This window comes from Schistocerca serialis, chromosome 5 (genome assembly GCF_023864345.2).
Source record: "Schistocerca serialis cubense isolate TAMUIC-IGC-003099 chromosome 5, iqSchSeri2.2, whole genome shotgun sequence".
Classification (NCBI taxonomy): domain Eukaryota; kingdom Metazoa; phylum Arthropoda; class Insecta; order Orthoptera; family Acrididae; genus Schistocerca; species Schistocerca serialis.
In genome coordinates this window covers 63822485-63838560 of record NC_064642.1, presented here as the reverse complement: position 1 = coordinate 63838560, position 16076 = coordinate 63822485, and positions in this window count along the sequence as shown.

Sequence of the window (16076 nt, the reverse complement as noted above, 5' to 3'; positions counted from 1 at the left end):
TTTCAAGACGTCAAAAACGGCTCTACATACATCGGGCACGATCAGAGAAATCGTGCTGACGGGAATATGAAACAAGTACATTAGGGACTTGTATGAGTCTCCTACAAAGAAAAGATTTCAAAATTCAAACTTTTTTTGGTTGTATGTTTCACGCAAATAAATGAAATGCCTGTTTTATTCATAGCTCACCTGTAGCTGTAAATAGTTTTGTGTTTCCTTATAGCAAACGTTCCTTTGCTGAAATAGCAGTACGGAAGTTTGTGGCTCGTTTTGATATGACGGGCGCTATTAACGTCAACAAATGCTCCATATCATTTGAGGATATTCTGCAAAAGTTTTCAAAAGTATCCATGCTCTCGATACTACGTTCTTGCAAAAGGTTATTATAGGCACAATTTTGCGATCCTTGTTATCCGCTCTCTTACCCAAATACTTCTCTTTTTCTTTTTCACGTTTTTCATTACAATTACAAGAGCTGCAGCATATCTCACCCGCCTACTTGTCATTTTATACGTCAGCTGACACTCGTAGAGGTACTGAAAGCATATGTAAACAGTATCAGCAAGTTGTTGATGCAAGTTTCTTGCCAAAGAACTTGCGGAAGAATCTTGTTTAATTCTTGCGCTGCTGTGTAAACACAGCTGCAAGCGGCTCGCAATAACTTCTGCAAGCGACTTGCTAGTGTAAACCCAGCTTGTTCACCCACCAAGCGTTAAGCAGCTGACGAAAGTTGCCCCATCGGTTTACAAAGACAGAAAAGAATTCCAGACATAATACAGCTGGGTCATTTCTCACATAACGTAATGAGCTGTATCTGTGGTGGACTTCCTACTCCACAGCATTCTAAGAAGGTGACCCGTCGACGAAAAACAAATTTGTTTTTACCATATGACACGGCTTGTAAGAGCCAAGATCCTACATGAGCACAGGTGCTCATCACAACATGTTATACAATATCTTTGAATGGAGGCTAGTACTCTATATTGTGTGGGATGCGTTAGGCGGAAATCTGACAGTATGTCACTCCCAGGTGCCCGGGCTAAACAGTATTTGGGCTGTGGTGTTGTTCCTGCCATGACCGGACACCTCGCCTGATTTCCCTCTCTTTCCCCTCTGAAAGGAGCCAAAACGCCCAAGTGGAAGGTGGGGGCCGGGGAGGTACTCGATTGGACACCAAGTCAGTGCCGAGGGTCTCTCTGCCTACCCGGGCTGATCATGGACACAGATGAACTACAGATATTACCATATCAAAAGCAGTCGCCATAAAAGAGAAGTAAGTAATATATAAATAGACAGTTGAATCCTGGCAATCACTGAAGTTACTCATTACTAACTTAAGGAATACAGTGTACTTATTGTAGTGGCGTGGCTAGACAGCCAAAAGGCACGCGTTAAAGCTCACGCAAACTGTCGTGAGGTCTGGAACAGGTCAGAGAAATAAGACTAGCAAAACAGGAGGTAACTAGTAGAATACTTAACTTTAATCCACAATTGGTGAACATCTCTCGTTACTGTACATGCTTCATTAGATACATAGCAAAGAATAATGGCGCCTTGCTAGGTCGTAGCAACTGACGTAGCTGAAGGCTATGCTGACTATCGTCTCGGCAAATGAGAGCGTAATTGTCAGTGAACCATTGCTATTAACGTCGGCTGTACAACTGGGGCGAGTGCTAGTAAGTCTCTCTAGACCTGCCGTGTGGCGGCGCTCGGTCTGCAATCACTGATAGTGGCGACACGCGGGTCGGACGTATACTAATGGACCGCGTCCGATTTAAAGGCTACCACCTAGCAAGTGTGGTGTCTGGCGGTGACACCACACTTATAAATGGTGGAAAAATCGACATTTCCTTTATTACTTTATTAAATTCTATAGTCTTTCCTGATTACATTGACGTCTACATTCTAGGTTTTCAAATGAAAAATGACCTATTTATACCAAATTTTAAAGTTACGGTCGTGCATGCCGCCACGCCCCCTTTATTTATGTTACAGAAACCAGTATTATTTCAAAAAGCACTGTGAACTTTCTGTTTCCAGCGATTATACGTATGATACATTGTATATGTTGGTAACAGTGCAGGTTTCTATTGTCTGTAAATTATTATCTTTGCTAGTATTTACTTTTGTTTCGCTGAAGGAGTTTGTTTACGTGTTACTAAATGTTTGTTGCCGAAGTGCTACATATATTAGTAGAAGTACATATCCTTCAGTGTGCAATAAATGCGAACTATGCCACATATCAAGAAATTCAATAAAAGGAAATTCCGTGGTAACCAGTTCGCAAACAAAGCAAGCCACACTGTTGTAAGTAACCTGTGTAACAGTTCTTCAGGGAAAAAGCCCCACATGGAACACCTCCAGGTGATTCAAATTCTTTTGTTAACAATGACGCTGTTTTTACTGGATTTGTTGTTGTTGATGTGGAAATCCTATCTTCTTTCATGAAGGAAGTGGAGAAATGTAAACAATGTGATGGCGTAAGCTGTCTGGAAATAACTGAACAACAAAGTAGCAGGAAGGGCTTAACTTCAAAATTAGTTGTTCTCTGTAGATCCTGCAATAAATCTACCTCGAAAATGACTTCGAACATTGTGCATAATTCATATGATGTGAACTTGAAGTTAGTGTATGCAGTTTGTGCAACAGGAAAAGGAAAAATGTCTGCTCAGGCATTTTATGGTTTGATGGACCCTCCTCCTCCTCCCAGTACGTTCAGGAAGTACATAAAAATACTTTTAGGTGATTGACGGTTGCGTCTAAAGCATCTATGAAACGTGCAGTAGAAGAAACTGTAAATATTAGTGGGACCAGGGACACTGCTGTTGCAGTTGATGGGACATGGCAACGTCAAGGACATCGTTCCTTGAATGGTGTTGTAAGTGCTACTTCCGTGGAGAATGGAAAAGTTGTTGATGTTGAGTGATTATCTAAGTACTGCCACACCTGCCGTGGTAACACAGAAGGACATTTTTAACATCAGTGTTCTAAGAATTATGATGATTACAGTGGAGGTATGGAGTGTTATGGAGCTTTAAAAATATTTCAGAGGTCGGTGCCCTTTTACAATATTAAATATACAAAGTACCTAGGCGATGAGGACTCTAAGGCTTTCAATAAAATTAATGACTTCAATGTTTATGGCGATACCTTGGTAACAAAACTGGACTGTTGTGGACATGTGCAAAAGAGGATGGGTGCTAGTTTGAGGAAGCTACGAAGATAAATGAAAGGAAAGTTGCTATCTGATGGAAAATCTCTGTCTGGCCGAGGCAGATTGACAGAAACTGAAATAGACCTTCTTCAGATCCATTATGAACTGACCATTAGACGAACTGCACCTCTGACTGATGTTACAGCAATGAGAAAAGCTGTATGGGCCATCTACTTTCAAAAGTTGTCCACAGATGTCCACCCTGTCCACGGACTTCGCCCTGAGGGAACAGAGTCTTGGTGTGGTTACCAAAAAGCAAAAGAAAGTGGTCAAATATACCATCATAATCATTATCTTTCTGAGCCTATTATGAACGAAATAAAACCAATTTTTAGAGAGCTGGCGATTCTGTTTTGCTTAGTAAATGTCTTCATGGGAGCGCTCAGAATACAAATGAAAGTTCCAACTATTGTATATGGGAAAGATTTTCCAAGAATGTTTTTGTAGGAATAAATACATTAAACGTTGGTGTACTAGATGGAGTGATATGTTTCAATGATGGAGTGATAGGAAGGTTGAAAGTCCTGAGAAATTTAGGCATAAAATGTGGCTGTAACATGGAAGATCAACTGCTTACGTCTGACAAACAACGGGTGCATGAAGCTGAAAGATTAGTTCTTCAAGTTACCAAAGAAGCAAGAAGTGCTAAAAGGAATGCCAAAAGGAAGCTTGAAGATGAAGAAATGCTGCAGGATGAAGACTGTGCTTCAGGAATGTTCTGAGGCACACTAAGTATGCTATGTAAACGTAGGCTTCCGCGGTCTTTATCACAGTCCAGAAAATTGTCCCTGGTCTGCGATACGCTGTTGATGTGTGAAACGTGGCCACTACTGCAAGAGGCCTTCGTCGGGGTGTTTTTTTTCTCTTTTTTCTTCAAAACAACAGAAAAACACCCTGAGGAAGGCCACTTGAAATAGTGATAATTAATTAAAACCCTCAGCTGCCGACAGGTGTTTTTGATATACCTCGATGGGGACAGATGAAAATGTGTGCCCCGACCGGGACTCGAACCAGGATCTCCTGCTTACATGGCAGATGCTCTGTCTATCTGAGCCACGGAGGACACAGATGAATAGCGCTACTGCAGGGACTTATCCCTTGCACCCTTCCCGTGAGTTCCACATTCCCAACTGTCCACAATCTACATACGTAATGTACCTAATAGATATTTGCCCATTCACTCATTACTCGCGCACACTAAGCTGACGATTCCCGTAAGAGCTCGGGCAACCTGTGCGCATTCGCGCAGACGAATGTCAATGGCTGGGTAGCCTTTAACTGTAAATGAAAAGATAGTAACTGTTCTAGAAAGAACATATACCATTGATGACAGTGCAGCTTCTCTAGAATAAATGACAATTAATTGAAACCCTCAGGTGCCGACAGGTGTTGTTGATATACCTCGATGGCGACAGATGAAAATGTGTACCCCGACCAGCACTCGAACCCGGGATCTCCTGCTTACATGGCATACATTACGTACGTAGATTGTGGACAGTTGGGAATGTGGGTCTCACGGGAAGCGTGCAAGGGATAAGTCCCTGTAGCCGCGCTATTCATCTGTGTCCTCGGTGGCTCACATGGATAGAGCGTCTGCAATGTAAGCAGGAGATCCCGGGTTCGAGTCCCGGTCGGAGCACAGCTGAGGGTTTCAATTGTCATTTATTCTAGAGAAGCTGCACGGTCATCAGTGGTATCTGTTCTTTCGAGAACAGTTACTATCTTCATATATACTTGAAATAGTGGCCGAAACGTCGGAAGTTTTACGCATTGACACTGTGGTCGCAGACTTGGAAGAATGTTGTCAATAAGTACATTAATTTCTTAAAAATGGTACAAGGAGAAATACTGATAGGCCTTCATTCATGCTTGTTGGACAGATCCACAGCTATGCTACTCGTATATTTTAATCTCTCAGGGAAAATATGATTTAGTATACATGTCTCTACGAACATTAGACTACAAATAGCCAGAGAGTTTTTATTTTTCGTCGAAAGTATCATCAACTGTACATGAATTTTTATTTTTGAGGTTTTAGTTTACTTTCTTTATTTCAGACGATGACGTGATAGAGACTTTTATTTCGATTGACGTCATCTATGGCACTCTTTCTGTAATCTGATTTTATTCCTTTTTAGCATTAAATTATTTCTTATTTTGTGACACTCTTTAACATATTCCATGTTAAACTTCCTGGCAGATTACAACTGTGTGCCGGACCGAGACTCGAACTCGGTACCTTTGCCTTTCGCGGGCAAGTGCTCTACCAACTGAGCTACCCAAGCACGACTCACGCACCGTCCTCACAGCTTTACTTCTGCCAGTACCTCCCCTCCTACCTTCCAAACTTTACAGAAGCTCTCCTGCGAACCTTGCAGAACTAGCACTCCTGGAAGAAAGGATATTGCGGAGACATGGCTTAGCCACAGCCTGGGGGATGTTTCCATAATGAGATTTTCACTCTGTCAGGAAGTTTCATATCAGCGCACACTCCGCTGCAGAGTGAAAATCTCATTCTGGAAATATTCCATGGTGATCAGATGCAGTGATTTTGGTCTCAGCAAAGTCCTATATTCTTTACATTTTTTCCTCATATGATTGAGTATCGTTTAAAACTTAATATGGTTCAGTACCTTAGCATTTAAAAGTGACTATGAACAAAAATCCATTAGAGAAGTTAAAAACGGTATTGAGTCATGCAGTTCACCAGTTTAAACCACGCGCGGGGCATCGGTGTGCTGATACCGTCAGTCGTACCTAGCCACGAGCAAGGTTGAACCACCTGAAGATGTCGGACAGTTGCTCCGAGGAAATACTGTGGAATGCGCACAACGTAATCCGGCGGCAAACCCGTGACGACTATTTACAACACATCCGCCGGGAAAGCTTGAAGGATGACAAACAATTTTTAGACACGGACTGCTTCATGCAGCAAGACACGGTGTTTCGCCAAACAGGTATCTTGAAGCTGGTGCATCTGTGGGATGACTTCCTCAATGCTGACGTTTTGATTGATTGGCGTATCTGTTCTAGACTGTACTGCCTTCGTACTGAAACCTTTTGATCGCCGCGTCTTCTCTGCAGGCACGCGAAGAATTCTGTCAGTCTATTTTTGACTGAATCGTGGGTCGTATGGTCACCTGAACTGAAATATCCTGGCACTCAGCCAAAGGTTACCAAAGAAGAAAATCATAAACACGGTATCCGGCGAAGGTCGTCGCAGACTGTGTGTGTCTGTCGCTGCTTGAAACGGTCCAACAAGTGTTTGTCTGCCCGAACGAGAACGGCAGGCAGCTGCTCTGCAGGCAGAGGGAGTCTCTCCCCAGGGAACCACAGACACTAAGCTTACATACTGCTACCGCGCGACCATGTGTGGCCCGCTATTTCTAGACCCCCTGTTCTGGACATTTTTTCTTCCAGGTTCCCATGCTTCATTTATTTGCAGGGCTTTTAACACATACTTGTTCATGTTATGTGCTTAATCTAGCTGTGATGTTGAAAACATGCAAAATTTTTCGTAGTTTTTGTCGTTGTTCGTCTTTCTTGAAAGCATACTGCCGTGTTTCATTTTGTACGAATTCTCAGTGAGTCTGCGACTTATCGAACGCAATGTATACCCTCTCTTTTCACCTTCTAGCGAAATGTCGGTAACTCGCAGTTCGTCTCGTCGTACGAGGTGATTCAAAAATATTTTTACAAACTTTGACGACAGGTTGCTTACACAAAATAAGGAAAAATGGTCATATAAACAAACCCCTGAAGTCTTAATTAACTGACGAACCTTCATGAAACTATGTTCAACGCTTCAAACACACATTGTAATCTTGCTAGTGTCATCAACTCAGAAACTCTTCATAAATATTTAAAACTTTCGCTCTTGCTTGCCGGCCAGGGTGGCCGAGCAGTTCTAGGCGGTACAGTCTGGAACCGCGCGACCGCTACGATCGCAGGTTCGAATCCTGCCTCGGGCATGGATGTGTGTGATATCCTTAGGTTAGTTAGGTTTAAGTAGTTCTAAGTTCTAGGGGACTGATGACCTTAGACGTTAAGTCCCATAGTGCTCAGAGCCATTTGAACCATTTTGAGCACTCTTGTTTCCACACACGCATGAACTCGTCGAACCATGGGCTGTGGCATCCTTTCACATTCAAATACGTAGAGACTTCATAACGAAAGTTACACGTGCCGTTCCAAGCTAAGACTATTGCGCAAAAAGTGGGAAGAGAGTGGGCCTACGGGGCCCAGAATTCGTGCAAAGATAGTTGCGCTGCGGTATGGATAACTGCTGCATCACAGTGTGCGGTCGAAATAGCACAGTAACAGGAAACGTACTCCACAGTTGAAATATTCGTGACAGTACGAGTCCTTCATGCATAACGTCTAAGTTGCACACAGATTCACCGTGACATTCTACTTTACGGACCAAACCAGCCGTAGCGAAATGGTACCAACAACCTGACCAAAGCCGCATGACGTCGGTGACACTAATTGGAAAGTTCCGACAAGCTGAAAGAACGAGATTTTCTAAAGATGAGGACATTCACACACCGGTTCGCAGTAACTTATCCCCAGTCTCATTTCGCAGTCTTTCTCTTCTCTTCTCCTTTCATAATGTTGTCTTCAAGAACATTTCCTATGAAAAGTCCTTCTGTACTGGGTGTTAGGGGTATATATCCAGATATTTTTATTGGTAACTGAACATAGTGCATTAAACTCGATTATCAGTTAAAATCTCCTCCCGTGTCCAAGAATTACCTGCCGGCCGCGGTGGTCTAGCGGTTCTAGGCGCTCAGTCCGGAACCGCGCGACTGCTACGGTCGCAGGGTCGAATCCTGCCTCGGGCATGAATGTGTGTGATGTCCTTAGGTTAGTTAGGTTTAAGTAGTTCTAAGTTCTAGGGGACTGATGACCACAGATGTTAAGTCCCATAGTGCTCAGAGCCATTTGAACCATTTTTGAACCAAGAATTACGTAATGTGTGTACGAGTAAAGGATGTGACACAGGAACGACGACAAACGCAAGTTTTTGTCTGGCAGTGAGTCGTGCACGGATAGCCAGAAGAGTTAAGGCGACCGATCGCGTAAAGCGGAAAATTCGGATTCGAGTTCTGGTCCGGTACAAATTTTCATTGTCGCCATTACCTTATACGGCTCATGGTTATTCGTATTCGCAAATGAGAATACATTTCATGTAATACGTCAGGAGGCTGGATGAGTAAGACACATACGTGCGCACCACTAACTAGCCCGGAAACACATGTACATTATATTATGTTCTATCTGAGAAACTGTTCGGACTAGTGTATGCGTCCTTACGAAGTTATTTACTTCATATTAGCGTTACTGTCATCGCCCTAAGTACTGTTCATGCCTCTTGGGTCACCCAGCATACAACAGCAACATTCGCAAACAACCTCAAGAAAATTCCTATGACCACCAGTTAGTTCATTTGTAATCATCACGAATTTAATGACCACGTAACGCACGCCTAGAATAAACATGAGGTTGCACTTGAAGATTTCATCCCCGTAAGAACGACATGCTAGTATTTCCTGAATTTAGTCGCAAACCTGACCCAATAATCTGTAAAGTATTTCGTTCAGCAGGTGACACAACAGTCACGTAATGTAGTGGCTAAACGGGATTATCCATCTCACCTTATACATACTATTAAGAGTGTATACACAATCATGGATATTGTAACAGGTACGGGAAATACAACCAGAAAGCAAATAAACACAAAGAGGTATGAAAAGTATGCTGTAATTTTCCTGCACCCTTAAATATATATAAAGACTAAATTATCAGTAATTGGAAAATTTCGAACATAAAAGGAGTATTTTGAGACAGTGACCCTAAACTAAATGTGATTTTGTATGCAGATGACCTAACTATGATTACAGAGAAGGAAGATTACCTTCTTGTAGGAGTCTAATAAGTTGCAGCAGGTAGCCTGACGTGGTCTGTAGATAAAACGAACTGACGACGTTTCAGGGCAGACATACAGTAAGATCTAACATAGTCTTGAATACTAAAATATTGGAAAAAATTATAAATTTTAAATATCTAAGATGCGACATAACTTATGAATATTCATATTATTCTGAAACATCAGGTTCGCCAAGATCGCTTGCAAATCTTTTTACTGATTACAGATTTCAACAGATCTGTGTTGCCATCATCGGAGCTTTTAACATGTTAACAGAAGTTCATGATGAAACTTCCTGGATGATTAAAACTGTGTGCCCGACCGAGACTCCAACTCGGGACCTTTGTTTTTCGCGGGCAAGTGCTCTACCATCTGAGTTACCGAAGCACGAGTCACGCCCGGTACTCACAGCTTTACTTCTGCCAGTATCTCGTCTCCTACCTTCCAAACTTTACAGAAGCTCTCCTGCGAACCTTGCAGAACTAGCACTCCTGAAAGACAGGATACTGCGGAGACCTGGCTTAGCCACAGCCTGGGGATGTTTCCAGAATGAGATTTTCACTCTGCAGCGGAGTGTGCGGTGATATGAAACTTCCTGGCAGATTAAAACTGTGTGCCCGACCGAGACTCGAACTCGGGACCTTTGCCTTTCGCAAGACAGCTTGCGTAAAGTTTGGAAGGTAGGAGACGAGATACTGGCAGAAGTAAAGCTGTGAGTACCGGCCGTGAGTCGTGCTTCGGTAGCTCAGATGGTAGAGTACTTCCCGCGAAAGGCAAAGGTCCCGAGTTCGAGTCTCGGTCGGGCACACAGTTTTAATCTGCCAGGAAGTTTCATATCAGCGCACACTCCGCTGCAGAGTGAAAATCTCATTCTAGAAGTTCATGATATTTACAAACTTTACAACACTGTGTGTCTTGAAAGTTTGAAAAGATCCTGAAATTTTGTTAATATGTTGCAAGATCCAATGATCGTAGCACAGATCTGTCGAAACCGGTAATCAATAAAAGGATTTAAAAGATATCTTGACGAGCCTGATATTTCAGAACAATATAACAATTCAGATTGCCCCCAGCAGTTGTCACAATGTGAAACATATATTACTTATCAATATAATCATGAAGTGAACAAAAATTAAATAAATTTGCATCCATTTGTGGAAGGATTGCAAAAAATTTGCAGAATACAGCCAGGGAAGAAACTCAGCTGAACTTTTATTAAACAATAGCAGAACCAATCCTTACTTGTGGAAGTGAATCAGGGGCGACAACAAGACACAGTGAAAGTTGAATACATGCTCAAGAAATGAGGTTTATAGGAAGAGTGGAAGAATGTACAAGGTAATATCGTAAAAGAAATGAGGATGTACGGAAACAGATAGGAATATGTAACCCAAACGATAAAAATAAGGGAAAATAGGAGAAAATGGAGGGAACATGTAGACGGTATGGGGTGGAGAAAGATTCTCGGGAAAGGATCTCAATTATAAATGAACTGGATCAAGAAGTGTAAGAGGACAGACAAGATATGGAGTACCGTGACTGTAATATGAAGTGAACAAGAAGAATACAAAAATAATGAAGTTAGCAAATTTCATCTACGATATTTATAGGACTTTTTTTTTCCTTTTTTTAAATGTGCTTAACTAGGTACTGATATCATGATGCTACAGAATTACAGACCAACTTTAATGCTAACGTATTATTATCGTTTTGGAGACCGGATGCAGCCTCTGTACAGAGCAGTGCTCTTGTGAAACTCAATTTGCTCTGTTAGCTCAGGAAACAGAGGCTCCACAGTTAGTTTCTGGGTGCCGTTCGACAGAGTTCCGTACTGTCACCTAGTGGACAACTCATGACTTTACGGAATGTCGGGCCAGCTTTGTGACTGGTTGAAGTCTTTCTAGCAACTATCGATCTTGACGGAAAGAAAGCTTCAGTACTGATATTGATTACATCTTTCCTCAGAATGGCAGCAAAGGAAATTGAGAATAAAAGAGACTGCAAGGCCGTATTTTTCCCTGTCGAAAAACGGAAATGCCATTGTTCCTTTAATTTCTTGCAGTTTATTTTCTTGTAAAAACTCAGGTGGTTCTTGCTCCAAGTAGGGTGTTTATCTGAGAAGTTTACACATTCAGCACCTTGACCCTGCTTTGGGGGCGTCCTCTGCGCATGTTTATTTGCCATTACACACTATTATGGTGGGATTATATCTTCGAAACCTGTAAGGCCTCGTCAGACTGGGCGCAAAAAGTCATGCCTTCAGTCGAATAAATCTGGCCCTGATACGCACTAAAGGGCCAGGTGAACTTAAAGTAGGGATGGAAATGGTAGCTCTCCGCAGCTCGGCTCACTATTCCCTTTCTACATCAAGTTTCGAATTTCTGTTACGCATATCATCTCCAGTTCTATTTACAACTTCAGCGGTTCCATATCCATTATATCTCTACAACTTACAACGCTTTTATTGAAGTTCAAGGTGTTGTGCTTTGTTGATGCTACAGAATGCTAACCAGAATTCTTAGAGTTCTTAGAGTCGCCGTTTGACGATATTTAACGGTTTCAACGAAAAGTATTCCCATACGCAGCTGTTAGATTCACGTTACAGTTCCAACAATACCTTGCAATATTTCGTTGATGTGGAGTTTCTCCATTTATTACAATAAAGATATTCTGATACTTTGTCTCCTGTTGCTGTTATCGGTTTTTTATGTTTATAATGAAACCTAGTCACTCCGTTTACAGATTTCTTATGTTTGTGAGATTCCATGGCATTCCCACGAATAACTAGGAATCTACACAGTCCACCCAGGCATAGCTCAGCTTGTCTGGGTACGTCTTCAACGGCTGAAGTGTGGCAGGCTCCACAGAGTCTGCCCGGTAACGACTGTTTTGCGTCACAGGCATCCTTCCATCGGCACAGTTATTGCAGTGTCTATATTTTACAGTGTCTACACTGTAAGATGCAGAAACTGCATTTCATGCCAAAGCAAAGCCATACTGACTAGCAAAATATTGACTCTTCCTGTGTAGAAATCCCGTTATGTACAAGCAGTATTGAACGAGATACCAGGACACTGGAAGTTTGGATCGCGATTGGAGACATGCTCGGATAGCCGAAGCTGTTACGGCGACTGCTCACGATAAGCAGGAAAATCGGTTTCGAGTCCCGGCCCGGCACAAATTTTCGTGTGTTTCTAGTAAATGCTTCAGCTGATGTGTAATCGCACTCGCAGATTTCGAAAATATTTCATGTATCTTCTATAAAAGTTTTTACTATCCTCGTGGTGCGGACAGTTAATCCCAGACCACTGCTCTCCAAAATACACAAAGTTCCACCGTCACGCTATATGGTGGTCTTTGAATCATTCCCAGAGTTTACAGTGATAACTGCTGGCATTTGCCAGTTCATATCTCAGAAAGGCGAGGTTCACTATGCCCGTACCCGGCCGTAATCCGCAGAGTGCCGGAAGAGAGTATGTAGGACAATCAGGCGTTATACAAGTTGCAGCAAGGCAAGGAAAACGGTATTGCAAAGCCTCGGAGACCCATGTTTGGCAACGCATGCTCACAAAAAAGCCCCTGTAGGGCGACAGATATGCACAATAACAGACTTAAATATTTTGCTTAATCAACTATAGGACATGTTGTTCTTTTGAGATACAATTATATTCATTATTCCTCATGAATGTTTAAGATTAACATCTAACTGAATTGTATTTGTTACGAACTGGCTCTCGCGTTTAAACTGGCTTTTTAGAGAAGCGAAACGTCAACGACAAACAGCTCAGAAACGAAGAGAATAGAAACAATTTGCTTCAACGGTTAGTTGAAAATTAGATGAGTGGAACGACTAATTTATAAGCAGGTACTGAATCGAACAGTGGACGAAAGATCACCGGCCGCTGTGGCCGATCGGTTCTAGGTGCTTTAGTCCGGAACCGCGCTGCTGCTATGGTCGCAGGTTCGAATCCTGCCTCGGGCATGGATGTGTATGATGTCCTTAGGTTAGTTAAGTTAAAGTAGTTCTAAGTCTAGGGAACTGATGACCTCAGATGTTAAGTCCCATAGTGCTTAGAGCCATTTTTGGACGAAAGATCTTAACCCCAACTTGACTAAAAGAAAGTATCGGCTGACAAGGCACAGATTGAGGCTTCAGTGAATAGTCAGGTTGGCAATGGAAGGGAATATGGGGGAGTTGATAAAAACTGTAGAAGGACACTAAGACCATACTACACAAACAAAGTTTCGGTGGATGTAGGTTCCAGCAGCTATGTGAAGATGAAGAGGATAGAACAGGATGAACTATCGTGCACCAAATCATTTTCCTGACTGCAGATAGCAACAACAAGAACATCGTTATGGTTGTGCTGGTTATCCCTTCTCTTCCAGACAAATGTGCAACGAGAATCAACGTCTGAACTATAGAAGTACTATCATTATATTCTCCCATTCATTCATGGTCGAATGTTGATGCACCAGCACTAGCGTAACGATGCAGGCGCGGCAGACGTCTGGCATACAAACTAACTGCTCCGAACTTCCTCTATGAAGTTTGTCCGGAGTCCTTAACCCTTAGAAAAGCTGTGGGCAGTTGTTCGCTTGGTCGACCGCGTACTAGCCGTGGACATCCTTTGTCTCAGAACTTTCTCCCTGGTCCCGAAATGACACAATCAATGCTTTTGAAGCTATCGTCTTTGTCCAGTTAACTCATGACACTGCGGGACTGCACCTTGGAAAAGAGGGTCCAAATGGTGTATTATGGCATTCGCGCTGTACTTCAGAGTGTGTCCACAGACTTCTCACAACAAAATGTAAACACGATTCAGACATAATGGGCCTCAAACATTTCGTTAAGGTGTATCATTGAATCACGTGTCTATTCGAACCAAGGGTTCCTTAAGAATAACTTTTGACAGTGAGAAACAGATAATGCTCACATTTCCACCTTCCATTTTTCTCTTTGCCGATTATACTTAATTTTCAAACTTTTATATTTGTTTGGGTTTGTAAACGTGACGCAGGTATTACTGAACTTCTGTCCACTTTGTTCAGATATATTACCTGCTCTACTACTCTGTAAAGTTGCCTGATTTAGTCAAAGAGGAAATTGCTAGCGCACTCGAGCAGATGTAATTTCGATGGATTGCTCACGCGCTGCCTGCGATATGTAAGCTATAATAGAATCTCAGACCAGAGAGCAGTGTTGACAGCAGTAGGAACTGTGTGGCAGTAGGAGTAAGTAGTTGCTAGCGAGCAGTCTGGTGCATGGATTTGGCTGGGCCGGTCGTGCGAACGATGGCGTTGCCTGAGCATTGTAGTATAAGGTAAAAGCAGCCCGCGCATATGAACTATTGCAATATCAAGTCCCATGTAAATGTTTTTAAAAAAGATCTCTTAATAATAATCTTTCTTATAAAAATTAACTTTTGACAATCATTCATCTCAATTTAAAGAATTTACTAATTTCTCCAATCCATGGTCGTCCCGATTATTGTAAAGAAAAAGCAGTAGTTTCTATTTATACATGACAAATCTATCGGCCAGCATTGCACTGGGCTGTGCCAGAAAAATTTCTTATAGGAGCAGATGTATACGCATTATCCGGCGGCATAATTGAGGTAAGAATTTCAATTTATTCAGAAGGATCTTTCAGGGCCATGACGCAGCACTGCTGACATCCAAATTTACCAGTTTAAATTCACAGTCAATTATTGAAAGGTTATAAGTGAGGCACAATTTTATTGAGAGAAAAAATGAAATGTCGTGTGGCTAGGGCCTCCCGTCGGGTAGACCGTTCGCCTGGTGCAAGTCTTTCGATTTGACGCCACTTCGGCGACTTGCGCGTCGATGGGGATGAAATGAAGATGATTAGGACAACACAACACCCAGTCCCTGAGCGGAGAAAATCTCCTACCCAGCCGGGAATCGAACCCGGGCCCTTAGAATTGACAGTCTGTCGCGCTGACCACTCAGCTACCGGGAGCGGACATTGAGAGATTAGTCACTTTGTACTATTAGTAGGTTACGGAATTTATCTGTTGGTAGGTTACACTGGATGTGAATGATATAAATAATTATATTTTTTTACTGTTGAGAGGTTTTGGAGTGTATCTAATGGAAGGTTACGCTGAATGTGAATTATATACTTATATTTTTTACTGTCGGGAGGTTATTAGACATTATTTATCTGCGGGGAGGTTACAACATGGTTAGATTTAGGATGATTTCCTATAAGCTTTAATGTAGTTATGACCGCAAAATTTTCTTTATAGATACGGAAACTTCTTTTTTTATCAATCAAGATATTTCTTGTGTGGGTACAATAATTTATCCACTACTTTCCATGCTATACTAGGAAATGCAGATGATTCATTAGACACATGGGACACATTAATTTTTTTCGGTTTTCAAGTCGACAAACCTGATGAAGCCTGAGGGAACTGAGGGCCTAGTCTATTACTCACTCTCTACGAATTCAGAAAAACACTTCCATTCACAAGGTATGGAATATATCATCAGTCAATGGTAATTATATTCCGAAACGAAAAACCGAGCAGAGTAGAGCAGTGGTTAGCACATTGGATTTGCACTCGAGAGGACGACAGTTCAAATATGTATCCAACCGTCCTGATTTAGATTTTCTGTGATCTTCCTAAATCACTTGGGACAAATGCCGAGATGGTTCCTTCGAAAGGGCATGGCCGCTTTCGTTCTCCATCTTTCCCTAATTGTGCTCTATCTCTAATGAACTTGCTGTCGATGGGATGTTAAACACTGATCTAAGTATATCTACCCATTATAACTTCAGGACTGAGCAGGGGTGGGACAGGATATTTCAGTCAACTATCCAGGTCTAAGGTCAGCACATTGGCAAGGCAATCGTGTTTTAAAAAGATAAAGCATGAGTGCATAGTGGCCACTTCATGGACATCT